Here is an 18,478-nt window from a genome sequence, read left to right as displayed (position 1 = left end):
AGTATGCTCGGGACTTGTCCTAAACGGGTTAACATTTAATTAATTGCAAATCTTGGCTCTTGCGAAATTTATGAAAATAAAATACAATGTGCAAACATTACTGATTTTACAGAATAACTCTGGCGTATGTCCTCCTCGAGTTGGGGTAAAGTGAGCATGTTCGCACCACTGCTGAGTGCAGTCTACAGGAGCAATTATGATCTCATGTGAAGAAATGGTGTAATGCAATGAAGATGTGGTGTACTGCGTTCCTTTTATGTGTCACGAAGGGCTTTCCAGTGGTTCATTGAACATTTTGAATACATGCTATTCCCCTTCTGTATTAAGCGGTGCCAAATGGGTGCACTGCATTCATCTTGAAGCTGTCCACATTATACCAAATGGTGATCACCGTGACATTAGACCTACCATTTGACACATGCTGGCATCTTTTCTGTATTACAACTAGAGCTCAACAGGAATTCCTAGACACTGTGGTTTCATTCTTGATTCTTTAAAGGAGACTGCAATTTTATATGGGTTGTGATGTTCTAATGTTATGTACATTGTAGTCCATTTTGAGATCAGGGGAGGTGGGATCCACCTCCCTAATGAGATGCACACTTGTTTATTGTATGGAAAAACCATTCAATGCAGGTTTTAATAGGTGATATTCATATACAGCTGTACTGATGCAACATGTACAGGTAACAAGTATTGCATGTGCTGCACATGTAATGATAGTTTTACATTTTGAATATCAGAGGTGCGATATGGGTAGATCATCATATTGCTGCAAAATATACACACACTGTACAGTGTGTACCCTAAACCCTTTGAAGACTACAGTAGTCCTGAGTACACCAAGTATTGTATGTACTCGGGCATGTGTCTATGGGAAATGCTTGCTATAGCAAAATCAGCCCATCCTCAATGGATGATGAATCAGTGCACAGAAGTGCACGTTTGTTTACCAACACATGGATGTCCTAAAGCTCACTGTCAGTATCGTAGGGATCACAAAATCCTAGTGTACAAGGTAATCCCTCCTGTATCATGTCGCAATTCACATGAAGCTGTTGTAATGAGCACACAGTGTACATGTACATTACAATCTTGTAATTTGACTTCCAAATCTATTCTAAGCTTATGCCATAGTATATGGAGTATATGACCAAACGGTGGGGGGGGGGGGGGGGGGTGGGGGGTGGGGGGTGGGGGGTTGGGTATAGTCATGCCTTAAAAATAGCTCAGCATGTGGCCAAGGGCATTGGGCACTGCAAGGGTAATACCAACTGGTGTAAAACTCCTATGAATGCATGCATGAGATGTAAATGAAATGTGGTAATTATATGAAATGCCTCAAAAATAGCTCAGCAAGACATGACCATTTTGAAGTTACAACTTTAAAACAATTGTATCTTTGCTATATGTAGTATGTGTGTCTGTCAGTTAGGGAAAAAAAAAGAAGGACTGCACACATTCAATTAATATCTGATCTATGGAGCCATGGGTATTATGATTGAAATGATTGAAAATTGAATGATGTAGTAGCAGAGCTGCCAAACATAAAAATGTGAAAGATTGGCAGTATTGGCACTAGGCATGGTGTGCATTATAATTTCAAACCGTATCATCGTGACCTCCCTCCATGATTTGCACTTTTTAAAAAATGCTACCAGAAGTGCCATATTGGGAAAGTTGAACTGGCTGCCGTTGAGGGGAGTACTATTTTTTAAAGTGTAACTGTTTAGTCCCCAATGAAAGAACACATTTGTGGATGCAATGCAATGTACAGTCTACATTTCTTTTGGAAACAACTATTTATGATAATAGAATCCTAAGAAGGGAAATATTTCCCATTACCTCGAACGTATTAATCGCAGTCAAAGAAATATAAATGAAGAACTATCAAAACAATCCTGACTATGATATTGATGAGAACTGAAACCTTAAAGTTAAACTTGAGTGAAGGTGAAAATGTCTGGTTTTTTATTCAAGTGAAGTACATGTACAGTTAATATTGTAGAGCTGTGAAATGAAGAATCATTGATAAACACTTGTACGTATTCGTACTTTGGAAGCATCATGGTGATAAATGTCAATAATGATGAACTTTTCTGTAGTGTGTACAATGTACACATTGTACATCCTGTATCATGTATCGATCAGAGTGCGCCTTCAAAGAAAATGCTTGCATAGCAGTATGATACATTATACTTTCCCTCATTTTTCTATCTAGTGATCTGCATTCAAATCATGTTACCCCCTCCCCTCTCCCTCTTACAAAGACTGTACCTTCTCCCCACTACCCCCCCCCCCCCCCATGCTGATTTGTGCAGAACATTGCAAAACATTGCATGTTGCACAAGGAGCTGATCCTGTGATAGAAAATGTGCTGCCTTCTGCTTTGATTTGTTTTTTGTTTTTGTTTTTTATAACATAGTATCTCTATCTCTTCCTCACTATATCTCAATCTCTCTCCCTCTCTCTCCCTTTGTGGTGAGGTCATCTCAATGTACTGAGCCATGGCAAAGCCAGCTGTGAATTCATTTCCTGTAGGGGGAAACGCATCAGAAATCTCCATTTGTCGTACCGCTGGCTTTTATCTCTAGTGCCAAATGCACAACTTGTCCAATTTTACACTGTGCGGTGTGAGTTTCTGCATCCTACAGTGTGCAGTGCAGTGACCCGTACACAATGCATTATGAAATATTGTGCACGTCATGCATCAGATGGTTAACTGCAGTTATTTGTATATTTTCATATGTAATACAAAATGTACGTGTACATGGGACATGTGGTTTATAGGGAATTAATGAAGCCAATACTGTAAATGTACAAATTTTCGAAAGTAAAAAATATTGTGTTGATTTTTTTTTTTTTTTTTTTTTTTTTTTTTAGTAGAAGACACAAACAATAAATGTGCTTTATTGTGGGAGTGACAGAACTGGGTAAAGCATTTTTCTTTTTCATTCATCTATTAGATGGGAAATGCATGTTCTTGCAAAATCAGCCCGTCCTCAACGGGTTAAAGACCCAGTAGCGTGCAGATTTCGTAGGTGGCCCAATTCATTCACTGCCCCGTGGGGTACATTCAAAAACCACAAATAGCACTGGTCAGTGAATTACATTGTACAAGCTGTATGTGCATCAAAGCATACACTCATCAGTAACGGTCGACTTCAGTTGAAAGTCTTCGGCTGTGTGCATACTTAATCAGAGATCAGTGATAAAGTTACGCTAAATGGGTCTTTAATGTGATACTGGATATATGCCTTTGTGTCACTCTTTGAGAGCTCCACTGTACTTGCAGGCTACTTTGTCTTGTACTTCATGTCAACCTTCGAGTCACAAGGAAGTTTCATTATTTCCCCCTGACAGAACCACTGTATGAGACAGCAACTGTCTCATAGAGAACAACATGTACAGTAGTCCTGAGTAAAGATTGTCATGCCCTTTTTGCTGCCTCTCAAGCGTTTTGTGACATGAAATTCCTTCATTAATTAACCCGTTGAGGACGAGTCCCCGAGTACATGTATACTCAGGCAAGTGTCCATGGGAAATGTGTATTGCAGCAAAATCAGCCCGTCCTCAACAGGTTAAGATGTGGATGGAAGTATGATTCTGTACATGGAAACATTGTAGACATCTAATTTATGTACTGTGCTTTGTAATGACGGTTACATATTGTCCTTATGGTATGGACTAAATGAACATTAAAACATCTACAGGCTTGTGACAAATGTAAGCTGTAAAGTTCTTGAGGAAAGGGATACTTGTATTTGCTGTCAGAACAAAAGCATTATTACCCCTATCATATCGTGTAGGTATAATATCATTTTTTTTTTCTTTTTAAAGTTAAACTTTTTCTACACACCCATCAATTGTCTTTTGTCTTTGTACTTACTGAGCAATGCAACTGATTGTACGCTGTTTTAAATGTCAAAATTGGAAAGTTTATCATGCTTGTTCTGTGATTTGTACATGTAGAATCTGATGTAAATGTTTAATGTGTAGGACATTAAAGGAAGCGAACTTCCTGCAAGACAGTTTTACTGGTAATATCGAAATTGATGAATTGAATTGAAATAAAATTTTACAACAGAGAATAGTGTACTGTACTCGTATGTTGGATGTGCTCACATTTCCAAGGTACACAGTACATATTGAAGGGATGGAACATTTGTGTAAGTGCAATTTTTCAAAAATACAAAGTCACGTTACAATGAAAAGTGAATTTACAATTTGTATCAATAGTAAAGTTCATGTGAAAGCCAATATTAGAACAAATTAAACGTAACCGTGTAATGAATACTGGTACTGTAGCATCACTAGCCAATCTTTCTTGGAGCCCCTGCGTGACAGTGTTGTCTTTTGATTACGCTTTCGCTCATTTGATTTTGAGACATGATACTTTAAAAAACCTTCAGCTTCCCAAACATTTTAATGTGTCAGTCATTACCCTTGACCTACAAATTTTGTAGGATACAGTGTAATGGTCCGGAAGCATCCTTGGTGATTAATTACAAGTACACAACATGTACATATAATACATTAAAAGTGAAGAGAAGAATATTACTGTACAGAATATTACAATTTATTTTTGTTGAGACGGGAGAAGTGATAAGAACTTTTTCATTGACATCTAGCATTAATTGCTAAATCTATTGTCATGCTTGCTGCCTTGATTCAATGAAGAAAGACCACTTTAATAGCCTCTTTGATGCTGCATTGTATACAGGGAACTTGAGTCACATGCAGTAAATTTTTCATTAAAAAAACTTCAAATTTTGTGTGTCCCTTTTGCAAACCTGAAAATTAAAGATTCCTTTCATATTCAGCTGATATACATGTACAGTGTATATTTTAGAGGTAAGTACACTGTAATTCAGACCTTTCCTCAGCATGATAAAACTTCTTCATGATGGACAGGGAATAATACTATAGATTTCCAGTGAATTTAAAGGGATCGTACAGTTTTGGTTGAGACCTAATTTCAGGTTTCTAAAATTTTTTGGTGAGATAATGAGAAACCTCTTATGAAATATGAAAGAGCATGTAATTCCATGAGGAATTCAATGTTTATTTGGTGAAAATTGGTTTTGAAATGGCTGAGATATCCAAAAAGAGCGATTCTTTTATTAGATCGCTTTGTTTTACTTTGCTTTTGGATGTTTCAGTCATTCCAAACCCGATTTTCGTCAAATAAACTTTGAATTCCTCTTTAAAACGGTATCCTTTGTACTATATATTACAAGTGTTTTCTTGATATCTCGCAAAAAATTAAAAGCCCAATTCTCATCTCCACCAACACTGTACCATCCCTTTAACATTCACACCCCCAAACAATTCTAACCATTATTCCTGATGCAAAAGGGGAGCATACAGTAACATGTAGGGTCCTATTCACAAGTGAAATGGGGTTTAGTTTTTCATTCCTTGTTTAAAAACTCTGAGGTATCTTACTGTAAGATTTCATACAAGGTGTTGGGAGACATATTTCTTCAACCATGCAAAATTTTGTGACATTTGCAAAATGGTTTTATAACCTTTAAAAGCTGCACTCTCAGGGAACCCAAACTGCCAATTTCCTAGTAATCTGCCCTACATTTGTAATGTTGGGCCTAATATCTGTGTGTACAGTCTATAACAGTTTGATAGCCATGTGACTCTCTTTTGGCATTTTGTGGTTTTTTGAGAGGATATGGACTATTTTCAAATGTGAAACGCAGATGTCATGCGTCACTGTGTGTATCCGATAGCTACACACACCCTCGAAGAAGCCCATTGAGGAGAGTGGTGCATCCTATTTGATATTCTATTTAAAGGGGGCGTGTTCCTACATGTTTTGTATTTTTTCCCCCATTTTTTTTCCCTTTGATCCTGGCTATAAATTGTACTTGGTTAGAAGGGTGTCTGACTGCAGATGAACAGAGAAATGCCTACCGATGTACATTTTGTACAATTGTAGATCCTGTGTACTTTGCTTGAGTGTTGGACTCACGAAGTTGGAGTGTTGGCCATACCCCCATTGATGTAGTCTTAAATATTGTACATGGGTAATTCTGTGAAGTTGGGGCACAAAGTGTTACATTTTAGCATAACTCAATACTAATAAGCCAGTTCGGGGTTAGCTCATGTACAGATGGGTACAAATGACCTTTCTCCTTTCTCAGTTGATTAGGCACTCCACTAGTCTTCAAGCAACAGAATGCATTAGCTTCCCCAACATAACAATTTGTGGAATACATCAGTTATGTTCAAACAAAGGATGTACTCGCGTAAACCAGGTGATCAGAATGATCCATCAATTGACACTTCGGAAAACATCCATTTATTTTGCATTGAATGTAATGACAATCTTCTTCTATTGATATTGCCAAATACTGCTTTTGCTGCCAGATGGATGTGATGGCAAGCACCACTTTAATACAAGGATTACTTGAATAATCATTGCATCACAGGTGCTTATCTCAGTGAATTTAACCCGTTGAGGACAGACTGATTTTGCTACAACACGCATTTCCCATAAACACCTGCCCGAGTATACTCGGGACTCGTCCTCAACGGGTTAAAAACTAACATGCTCTGCTGGTACAAATGACCTTTTTCTGCTCATGCTCAAAGTGGAACCCCGAACTGGCTTATTATGCTATACATATATTGTTTATAGGCTTTACATAGTTTGTATTGAGACCATACATTTTCCTGAAAATTTTGTGCCATTCAGACTCAATTTTGATGAAGTTATCTTTAAAAAATGTAACGGTGTCCTGTAGCATCGTGACGTGTCCATGTAGCATCGTGATAGTTAAAAACTGGTCCTAAAAGACAAATTAATGCAATTAGCTTCACCAAAATTTGATATAATATGCATAATTACTAGATTAGTCAGATAGCTAAATATCTTAACTTTCCTTTCCACAGTTTTACTTTTACAAGAAAATTACACAATGTGTCACTATGCTACACGGACCAGGTGTCCACCAAATGTAACAAAAAAGGACACCGCGTAGCATCGTGATACATTTTGTAATTTTCTTAGCCCAGGATTATTTTTTCGTTCTGTTTATACTCGCTTGCTTGGCACCGCAATTGCGGTGCTAACCCTGCTATTTTGCAGGGCCAGATAGTACGGGATTATCGTTGGGGCTAGCCCACTTTCGCAAAAACAAGTGTAAACAGAAAGTGGGCTAAGGAAAGTCCGGTACCAACGGTGGGGCTAGGGCCCCCCCCCCCCCCCCCCTTAGCCCCACCGTTGGTACGGGACTAAGCAAAAATTTGCAAGTGTAAAAATCCCTTTAAGGGCCTATACACACAATGTGTAGAAGAAAAAAAATGAGCATAGTGTTGGCACCACAGAGGCAAATACAAGTAGGTTGCAGACCATTGTAACAGCTTGCACTGTATTCTCATTGCATGAACAGAGGCTAACTGCCAACTGGAATACTGCCGCAGAGTTTTGCCTTATCAGTTCATTATAGTCAGGTCGCTTAATGTCAAAATTTGAGCTTACCGTTACAGGGCGGATAAAAGCACCAAAATTGGAGTGGTGATCCTCTAGGACCTTCTCATTAATATTAGAGTAGGAGCCCTTTGGAATTTTTATGCCTCCGCCACGAAGTGGTGCCGGAGGCATTATGTTTTCGGGTTGTCCGTCCGTCCGTCCGTCCGTCCTTCCGTCCGTCCGTCCGTCCGTCCTTCCGTCCGTCCGTCCGTCCGTCCGTCCTTCCGTCCGTCCGTAATGAATTTTGTGGACAAGGTAACTATTGAAACCTGTTGAGGTATCCTAATGAAACTTGGCATGTATGTGTATTAGGGGGTGAAGTTGTGCCTATCAACTTTTAGGTGCACATGCTCAAGGTCAAAGGTCAAAAGGTCAAGGTCAAATACATAAAATTTCACTATTTCCACCATATCTATTGAATGCCTGAAGATATTTTCTTGAAACTTAGTGTATACATGTTTTACCCAATTAAGATTCTCTGGTGAAAGTTTGGGTCATGAGGTCAAAGGTCAAAGGTCAAAAGGTCAGGGTCAAATTCATAAAATTTCACTATTTCCACCATATCTATTGAATGCCTGAAGAGATTTTCTTGAAACTTAGTGTATACATGTATTACCCAATTAAGATTCTCTGGTGAAAGTTTGAGTCATGAGGTCAAAGGTCAAAGGTCAAAAGGTCAAGTAAAAATATTAAAACTTCTTTTTTTTCTCCGTACCTTGGAAAATTGTTCAAGGTATCTTCATGGAACATAGTATATACGGGCAAGTCCAAGATAATGTCCCCTCAGATGCTCAAAATTCATCTTGATTTTATCAAAAAGTTATTGATATCACGTTGTAGCCAAAGAGTTAAATTATATATTTCCAGCAAAGAAAATATTGAATTATACAAATTTATGCAAGAAATATGGCCTTAATTTGCATAAATTAAAAACAAACCTTACGTATGGGACAAATTAAAAATATTTATCTAAAATCAGTTGAATTTGTCCTTGACCTAGTTCCTTTCTGGACATGACCCCTGTATGAGTTAGTATAATCTGCAATTGGTAAGACAAGGTCAGCACATTAATTATGCAAATTATGCACTTTCCCAGAACATAGTGTCCCATACGTAAGGATTTGAGTATGTTTTTTTAAGTTTTTTCTGAAGATTTGTAACATTGACCAATCATACTTTAGGAAGTTCTAATTTATTCATTTCAACTCCAGATTAGCAAAACTAAATGAGGAAATTTAATTAGTCCTTCATCTTATAAATAATTAAAGTTTGCTTACGTATGGGACAAATGCCTTACGTATGGGACATTACATGCAAAGTGAATGGGAAAACCGCCTTTTGACATGGATGCTATATGTCCTTACATTTGTTTGGTTAATGGTTATCTTTGCACCTACTCTGAAGGATATGTCTATATATCTGCCTCTCCTACTCAGTTGACCTCAGGGAGAGTGTAAGAACAGCATTATTGAGTCATTCTATGATTAAGAAAGGAAAATAAAGAATATTCATTTATACTTGTATTTTCTTATTTTCATTACAGGCTGTGCAGCTGGTCTTAAATTAACATTCCCTGTTAACATTTTGATATTGGACATTTTCTTAATTCAGTTATCATTTTCAACTTTACCTCTCTACAAAATGACTTTGTCCAAGAATGGGATTCTCTGAGTGTCATTTTAGGTGCAGTACACTGTTCAGCATGTACCACAGGTTGTACAGCCTCAAAAGCAAAATCAAAACAACTGTGCTTATGGCGCGCATCAATGACAACATTATAGGTCTTACTGAAAAGAAAAATCACTTAAGGTGTGAGCGGGTAACTTTGTCATTACTAGAGTTGATAGCAAAGGAAAAACCCTATGAGAATACTTTTTATTTTGATATGATTGTTAATACTTCAACTGATCACCCTCAGAATATGTCATGACTTATCAAGGTCATGAACATGATTTTTGAAAATCCTGTAAAATGAAGACTATAGTTTACATTTGCTATAAACCACAATATCAATACTGGTTCTGTGGTTGGAGTGCTAAAAACACAAATTACACAAACAAATAGGGAATTCAATTTTCTTTTCTATTTTGTGTTTGAAGAGACAGATGTGCTCTGAGACACCTTCATCAACTCATACTTACTTTGTACCCCACATCTACACAATTATCAACATACATTGCAATCTGGTAGTGTATGATCAAATGAGGTTATTTGAATTTATTCAAAATTGTAATTTGCAGATCAGTGAGTTACTTAAGTGTTTCAAATCTAGATTTGAATGTGCAAATGATAATCTTGCCTGTGATCACTACACAAGCATGTATGTATGTACAAAGTAACACAAATTTTGTCGTCTTTGGTTTCATAGACACGAAGCCAAGCAATTTGAAAAAAAAAAAAAAACAGCATTGGTACATACATTCTTCTATCTCCTTAAAATCTAAAACTTTCATTAAAGACCTAATAAAATGCTTGCAAAATTTTTTAATATGCAAAAGAAATGTAAAATATATGTCATGATTATCAATGTAAATATGTTGTCAGTGTCGTTCCGGTTTTCATCGCTTCTAGAAACTCCCCCAAATATCACATTTTTGGAGGACCCCGTTGCAGCTTTTGCGAAAAAGATAGTCACGTGACCAACACCCCTGAACCGATTGATGACGTATAAGCACGGAGTTGTGCTCAGTTAGCAGACGCCGCTCAGCACAAGCACTCAGATTACTAGCTTGGTACACGCGCGTACACGATAGCTAGCCCGGCCAGGCCCGGGCCCCGCGGGATGTGCGCTCCCGGTCGACACACTGACTGTCGACATGTACGCATTACCACGTACATTATCACTAAGTTAGCTTGCACAGATACCTGGTACCTCGAGCATAATGTCTTTCCCTATATGGGTAAACTTCGACATTGATGATGATGATGAAGACTGCAGCTCTGACGACAGCGGAGAGGAAGAGGAGGCACATGAAGTCGAAGGGGAAGATGGGGAGGGAGAGGCAGCCGATGAACCAGAACGTTATCGTGGGGCTGCACCTTACTGATATGAACCAGCTGCATCTCCCCCGCTGCCAGTGCAAGAGCGTATGAACATGGCACCAAGCCCGAGAATAGACCTCACGGAAACGATCGCCTGGGAAATACAGAGTGGTATGTCTGGTATGCCCCCATGTAGTTTAACGTTGGAAAGGATACACTGTATTCTACATGACTGACATTGTAAGTTGCAACTGTCTAGTAAGTAGATTAGAAGAACAGGCCCAGCTCGCTCACAAAGTGAGCGGCTACTCCGGCCGCAGCAAGCAAGCGGGAGCGTCCCGGCCGTGGCCTGGCCCGTCGGCCGGCGCTTACAAGTTAAACTACCAGTAGTAGTCTAGTAGTAGATCTAGTAGCAGTCTACTAGCAGCCTACTAGAGTTCTAGTAGTTATAATAGTCTACTAGTAGTGTAGTAGTAGTCTACTAGTACTACTACTAGTAGTGTACTATTACCACTACGCCACTAGGTGTAGTAGACTAGTAATTAGCAGAATCTTTGGTAGTAGTACAGAGGCTACACTCTAACGATTAACGGTTAGGGGGATATGTTGTTACAGGGTGGGTCGTGGCTAAAAAAAAAAAAAAAAAAAAAAAAAAAAAAAAAAAAAAAAAAAAAGCCTAACACGTTAACCAGTTTCCCATAGTCAGTTTCTGCAATATGATCAGTAATTTAGATGCGTCATTTTCTAAGAAAAACGATACCAAGAATGATCGTCAATTTTGGTCGAGTAGTTTTTGTTTTATGCTAAAAATCATACTGTGGAAGGAAGCCCAAACGCCGTGACCGATGAATGCCACGGTGGGGCTGGATTCACGAGTAGGTCTAGGCCTATAAAGCAGGCGAGTCGCCGTAGTATTAGTACAGACACGCAGTGGTGGTGGGGCTATCGTGAAATAGGCCCCACCGCAGTCACGCGTGCACCGTACCCGTGCGTTTATAGCAAGCAAGGGTAGGTCCTCCTAGGGTTTAGGGTTAGGTAGGGTTGTATTTATGGTTAAATTGGCCGTTAAATTAGTCGAGCCGAGGGCCATATTATGAAGTCATTTTCGCCGCATTCACGAGTATTCACTGTGGAAGGCAGCCCCACCGCCGTGCTTACCTACCGAGATGAACGCCACACGGTGGGGCTGAAACAGGCGAGTCGCCGTAGTATTACTATTAGTACAGACACGCAGTGGTGGGGCCTATTTCACGAGTTTGCCGAAAATAATGGATATCCAAGCGTACCACAGTTGTAATCTGTATTATTGGCAGTATTAAATCCGATACAGTTCATTAAATATTCTTTTGTCTAAAGGCTTAGCCAATGACAATGCAGCGCAGCACCTGCTATGCGCTCGCTAGCTCGCTCCCCCGCCAGCGCTAGCCAGTGCAGCCGCCGGCCGCGCGCCGGCTGTCGCTGCGCTGCGCTAGCATAGCCTTGCCAGCTCGCTGGCTACGGCTAGACTGGTCGTGAACGACTCCGTTCTTAGACGTCATCACAATTTAGAAGTGATAGTGCGCCGCATGCGGTGAAAGTATAGCAAGTTTTCCAAAACCGAGGAAATTGCATCCATTATGTTAACAAATATAGAACAAAATTCAGAACAGTAAAAAAACCCGCACAACCATAGAATTACTTAGAATTTAACATTTAATATTATTACATCATTGAGAAAAAAATGCCTAAACCATTTTATTAGGTCTTTAAAATTTGATTGATTTTGCAGTTCAGCTAAAATTCACATGGCAAAACATGATAATTACAGAGCAAAATGAAGTACTCTTGTTCTTATTGTGTTTTGTGCTGCATTTCAAACAATTATAAAGCTTTATAAAAACTTAGACAACTTGCAAGGTAAGCCTAGTACTGAAAGTACCCACTTCAAACTGTATTTGCAAATTACATTGTACATGACATTTAATTCTAAAGTTGAAATTATCAAGACTACAAACTAGTTATTGTACATGTACATGTATGCTATATCAAGGTCACAAGCTAGAATTCGCTCATTTTTTTTTTCATTTGATGAAAAAATATTGACTAGAGTAATTACAAATGGGCTAGAAACAGAGTGTCAGTATACTATATCTGTATGTGTAGACATCATGAGGACAGTGTTATCGCATGACGGAATCCAAACTAAGACATTTAATTGTAAATTGGTAATTACTTTTATTTGTTTTATTTTAGCTTTTGCTAGGTACCTGAACCAGGAAAGTACCCACTTAGAAGTCTATTTCATTTGTTACATGTTGTAGCATGATTTGTGGAACTGAATATGACACTATGGGGAAATTTAAAGTCATTCCCATGAATGCATTTGTGCACTAAAGACAAATGTCCCATACGTAAGTTGAGCCATGTCCCATACGTAAGGTGTACTTTCGTTAATTAAACCAACTTCATGAAAATATGCTCTATTCTTTTGCAGTGAAACTTTGCTGAAAGATACTTCAGTATTGTACCTTTCTTCACTTCCAAACAGAACTTGATCAGTAAGGTACTTTCAGAGAATTTTCAGTTCAAACTTTATTTTGAAAAATCCGGTTTTTCTCTGGTCCCATACGTAAGTTGGCATATTTTTCTTAATAAAACCATTAACCCAAGGTCAAATGACATCAAACTTAAACACAATATTCTTCTCAGGGATACCAGTCCTCCTGATGATAAACAATAAAATCAAAGTGCTCCTTCATTACTTTTCAGAGGTTTGAAATCTCTGAATGTCCCATACGTAAGGTGCGCGATATCTTGGACTTGCCCATACATGTACTGACTTGAAGTGATTATCTAGAGAATGTAGGGTTCATGGGGTCAAAGGTCAGGGGTCAAAGGTCAAGTGCAAGACTTCAAAATTTTACTATTACCCTCATATTTATGCAATGCCAGCAGGGTTATTTTTTTACACTTGGTGTATGCGTGTGTAACCTAATAGAAATTCTCTGGAAAGTTTTTTTTTTCCTTCTTTTTTTTGCCTCAAAGGTCAAAAGGTCAAAGATCAAGTGAAAGTGCTGAACTAACTTTTTCCTCCATTATCTCGGAAGTGGCTCAAGTTACCTTGAAACTTAGTACATATTATGCATGTTCTACCTGAAAGTAATTATCTTATGAATTTTAGGGTCAAGGGCCAGATGAAAATGGTAACAATTCACTATTCAATTCAGAAATTGCACTTTTTCTCCACACCTGTACCTTGAAAATTACTCAATGCCTAAATGTATGAATGGGTCAAAGTCAAGTTAAAGTTCTTAAATCCCTAGATACATGCTCTCCTATTCATCCAATTAAACCTACATCAAGGAAGGTAAACATTCAACACATTTGTGACAAACTTGTCATTCCAATATTTTGCCAATTTTGTGAAAATGTAATCACACATTGTCCACATGTACTATCTAGACCTATTGGGAAAATCATGCATTATGGCGGAGGCATACCAGTCGCCAAAGCGACATTTCTAGTTTGAATTTTGGGGTGAAAATGCTGAATTTCAATGTTTCTTTATATTCATGATAGATACATACCGCATTTGCGTAACTAAGGGAATATGACAACATATAAGTTAAGATCTGTTGTGAATTGATTTAATTTTCATGGAACTGAAAACATAAACCCAAAGTTGAGACCATGATCAACATCAAAGTATTTGAAACATGGAGTTGGTGGAATTAGTTACTGATCAAAATGTAATATACACATATTATATACCGATCATGTATGTATACAGTTTGAATAGACAGAAAATAGTTTTTGAAATAAAAATTTTTCCTACTCCGTGGCGGATCCATGCAGGTGGGGGCGCAACGGACGGGCCCCTTTCTATTTTTTTTTTTTTTGGGTTAAAACAAAAATAATTTAAAAAAAGAAAAAAATGGAGGGGGAGGGCATGCGCCCCCTTTAATTTTGTAAAGGCGCCCCTTCCCCCTTGCGGAATTCCTGGATCCGCCCCTGCTACTCCCATGCCCTGAGACTCTGAGACTCACTTTACACTGAAATTATTTTGCAGTGCAGTAAAATTTATTTGTGGATACAGTGCACTCCTGTTATAACGAACGCGGTAATATTTTGTTCCCTTAGAACGAAGTAAGAAATCAGGTCCCAAAACTATCATCTATCTTTCTACACTTTACTGTTCGGTTACAACGAAATTTCGATTTAACGGAAAAAAACCTGCCGGTCCCGACGACGTTTGTTATAACGGGGGTGCATTGTACTGTCTTCTTATGGAAACATTGGACTCCCGTCATAAATCTAATAAGCTCTAAATTCCATGAAATTGGATGGTCATCGAATAAGCAACTATCACTTAAACCAGAAACAGCCACATTGTAAAGACAGACATTTTAGAAACCACTGGTGAGGATGTTAGACTACATTCAGCTACTGCTTTCTTCCTGTGCAGAACAGAAAATTTCCCTTCTGAGATTATGGGTGAGCTTTATCTTTTACAGTGAAACCCCGTTATAACGAGGTCCGTGAGACCGCTGATATTGTCTCGTTATAATCGGTTCCTCGTTATAATCGTATGCACTAAAAACATAGAAAAACATAAGCATGGAATCAAATACCAATCAATCCAACTTATGAGCAGACTTTGCGTTGTTATTACACAAGTTAATGGATCATTATTATTGAGAAAGAATAAAAAGGAATCATTTGTGAGTTGATACCAAAAGAATAAAAAAAATGAAAGAAGGGGTTGAAAACGCGTTCTTTGTTTTCTTCCGAAAAATCTCTTTGAAAAGTGCACGGCAGGGTTGAATTTGTAATCCTTTTTAGACCAATCTGTTCCTCGAGTATTGAACCATTCTAAAAGAATAAAAATATCGTTTGTGAAACACAGTATAAAATTTTAATAAACAAAATCAAATTGTATTAAAAACGTTTGTTACTTTTTTTTCTGAACATGGGTGCAAGCAGAGTAACATGCATTATTCAGCTTATTTCACCCTGTGTGCGCCCAGCAGGATCGCGATGATTACATTAATTATTTAGGCTGTATTCCATGATGTTTGCACCAGCAGGGGTTGAAAATGCGATTTGTATTTTTCTCCCCAAAATCTCTTCGCATTATGCGTTCTTAAAAGGTAATACACGACATGGTTGAATTCGTGATCCTTTTTACGCCTATCTCTTCCTCATTATAACGGACCATTCTAAAAGAATGAAATTATTCATTTGTAAAATACAGTGTGAAATAATAATGAACATTACGATGATTTCATTTAGGTCAATAGCACAATCAGGGTATGCAATTGTGTAACAGGGCAAAAATGAATAAACTTGGTGAAAATGCTTTTTTTGTTGTTTGTTGTAGCTGAGTGTTCAAATTTTCATTTCATGTCAAGAAAGAGTCAAAATTTTGCATGAAACTGCGCTTAAATTAGCATTTAAATTAGGGGTGTCGAATTACATTGAAATGACTAATATATTGGAAAAATTCATTAAAAAAATGGAGAATGTTTTTTTCATCTGATATTGCTGTTAGATATTCCTGATAAATATCCCTTTTATTCACCACCAGCACATAGCCATGACATATCACAAAATATGAATGAATTTCATATTTTCACTTCTCGAAATGGATGATCAATTTTGTAGGCATTATTTTGAATTCAAATAAAACCACTTTTACCTATTTTATCATATTTCACTTTTGCCAAAGAGTGAAGAGGCAAAACTTTCAGGAATAGGTAACAGACATATAGTGGCCATTATTACAAATTTTTATGAAATTAGGGCTGGTACTTTGGAAGATATTATATTTTTCATCAAAAAATTATCTGTACAGTTTGACCTTGAATGTGCGCACAGTGTTTGGATCAATTCTCATATTTGTACACACAGATAGAAAGATGAATGTGAGATTTATGATGACTTGAGTTGATATCCAAGCTGTGACACTCAAACAATGACATATTAAGCCAAAATACTATGTTTTTGCTTATGGGCAATTCCATGGGAATGTGGACATGGCACTAAAATTTCAAGTTTATTATATTGCAAAAGAATTACTCATTATGTATTACCCATATATTGAAGTTGAAGAAACTCAAAGAATTATATCCATCGGTCAAATATTTCCCGAGAAACAGCTACAAATGTTCAAGACAATTTTTCAGTCATCCAAATTGCTAAAATGCATGCTTAACTTGATATACATTTTTTTAATAGAAAAATTCTGCTAGCACTTCAGTTAATTCATTTTAAAGAAGCAAATTGGTTCTACTTCAGTCTCCCATGAGAAAATTTCTATGCCACCTTCAAAAAATTTTTATCACCACCTGAAAGTTCAGCCCTTGAGCCATGTAACGCGAGTTACCGAAACAAGAAATATTTTTCATTCTGAAGGAAGCAGTGGAGGTAATTTGTTGGGAATCATAATTTTCTAAATTCATCACACCCTGATACTGTACACAGGATGTTGACTTGACTAAACACTGTCATCACATTAAAAAATGTCAATGAAAAGTGTAACGCGAGTTACCATGTAACGCGAGTTACCAGTATGTAACGCGAGTTACCGACTATAAACGCAAGTTTCCACCAACGTAAGCAAATTTTAACACTTAATTGAGCTATATTGTGGTGAAAACAATCAAATCCAGTGTTATACACACTATGCTGGACTGAAACAAAGGAGGGTAGCCTAATAAACTGTGATTGTATAATACTAGCATCAAGGCCACTGATCACATGCCACATTGAGGAGTCTAGCCAGGCTTTCACTGCATGTGTACATGTACAGTTGAACCTCTATTATCCGGCCTCCCTTTATCCGGATCTCTCTATTATCGGGACGCAATCTCGCCGTGATTTTTTTAAATAATTACGGGAAGAAAGGGGGATTCCCAGCTCCTTGAGAACTCCTACCCAAACACACATGAATTACATATTACTTCCAATATGATTAACATACATTGCATCAAATTTCCTTCCAAATTGCTTACCTTCAGACATTTCAACATCCCGAAACATCCCCAAATGTAACAATGAAAAGGTTGCAGTATACACATTACTACATGTGGTACTACAATGGGCTACATCAGTACATGTGTATGTATATGTACATGTATAAAGCATTGAGTCTCCCGTATCCGGCCAAATCCCTTATCCGGACGAGCCCCGGTCCCGACTTGTCCGGATACAAGAGGTTCAACTGTACATCCAGCAGTGAACGAGGTTAACCTAAAATTTATCTTCTGAAATTCCTGCATTAGTATTACAGAATTTTTAATACAGAATGCTATAAAGCAGCAAGTGTTGGTTCTAATCCTTATTCGGTGGTCTAGTGAAGATGACGCCTGTCCGGAGATCAGGAGGTTGTGGGTTCGAATCCGGCCTGCTCAAGTATGTGTGCCCATGATTTTTTATCATGGCTACTAATAAAACACTGATCAATTCAGTGTTTGTTTATGTTGATGTAGGGCAATTTGTCAATTAGTTGCAATAATAACATCTCAACGAAAGAATTTCATGAATTTGAATAATTACGCAACACCCGCTGCATGATATAAGGATTAGAACAAACACTTCCTGTCGGGCAGAAGTTCGGTGTTCTAGTTCCGAGATGATGCCTGTCTGGAGATCAGGAGGTCTAAGTTCGAATACTGCTCGGGTATGTACGCCATGACTTTTTTATCATGGCTACTACTAGTGCTAGGGTAATTAGCCAGTTCGTAATTACACTGTAGCTCATGTACACATTGGTACAAATGACCTTTCTTTTTTCTCAGTTGGTTCGGCACTTCACTCTTTTTCAAAGCGGCATAATGCATAAAGCTTGCCCGACATGACAATTTATGGAATTCATGTTCAAAAAAAGAATGAACTTCCATTTGGATCAGGGGATCAGAACACTCCCATCAGTTTATAATTTAGCAAGTATCCATTTCATTGTTTTGTATTGAATGCAGTAACAGCTTATTTCCTTTTATATTGCAAAATACCATTCTTGCTGTCAGG

General features: G+C 37.9%; 1 protein-coding gene across 1 annotated transcript in view; it reads left to right on the top strand.

Moving 5' to 3' along the window:
* The window catches only part of LOC140239262 (uncharacterized), a 115,531-nt gene that overhangs the window by 3,661 nt on the left and 93,392 nt on the right, over positions 1-18,478 (top strand). The gene's annotated exons all lie outside the window — the stretch shown is intronic.

Source organism: Diadema setosum, chromosome 15 (genome assembly GCF_964275005.1).
Source record: "Diadema setosum chromosome 15, eeDiaSeto1, whole genome shotgun sequence".
In the NCBI taxonomy this organism is placed as follows: domain Eukaryota; kingdom Metazoa; phylum Echinodermata; class Echinoidea; order Diadematoida; family Diadematidae; genus Diadema; species Diadema setosum.
The sequence above is the reverse complement of the archived record's forward strand: the minus strand, read 5'-3'. Positions and strand labels throughout refer to the sequence as shown.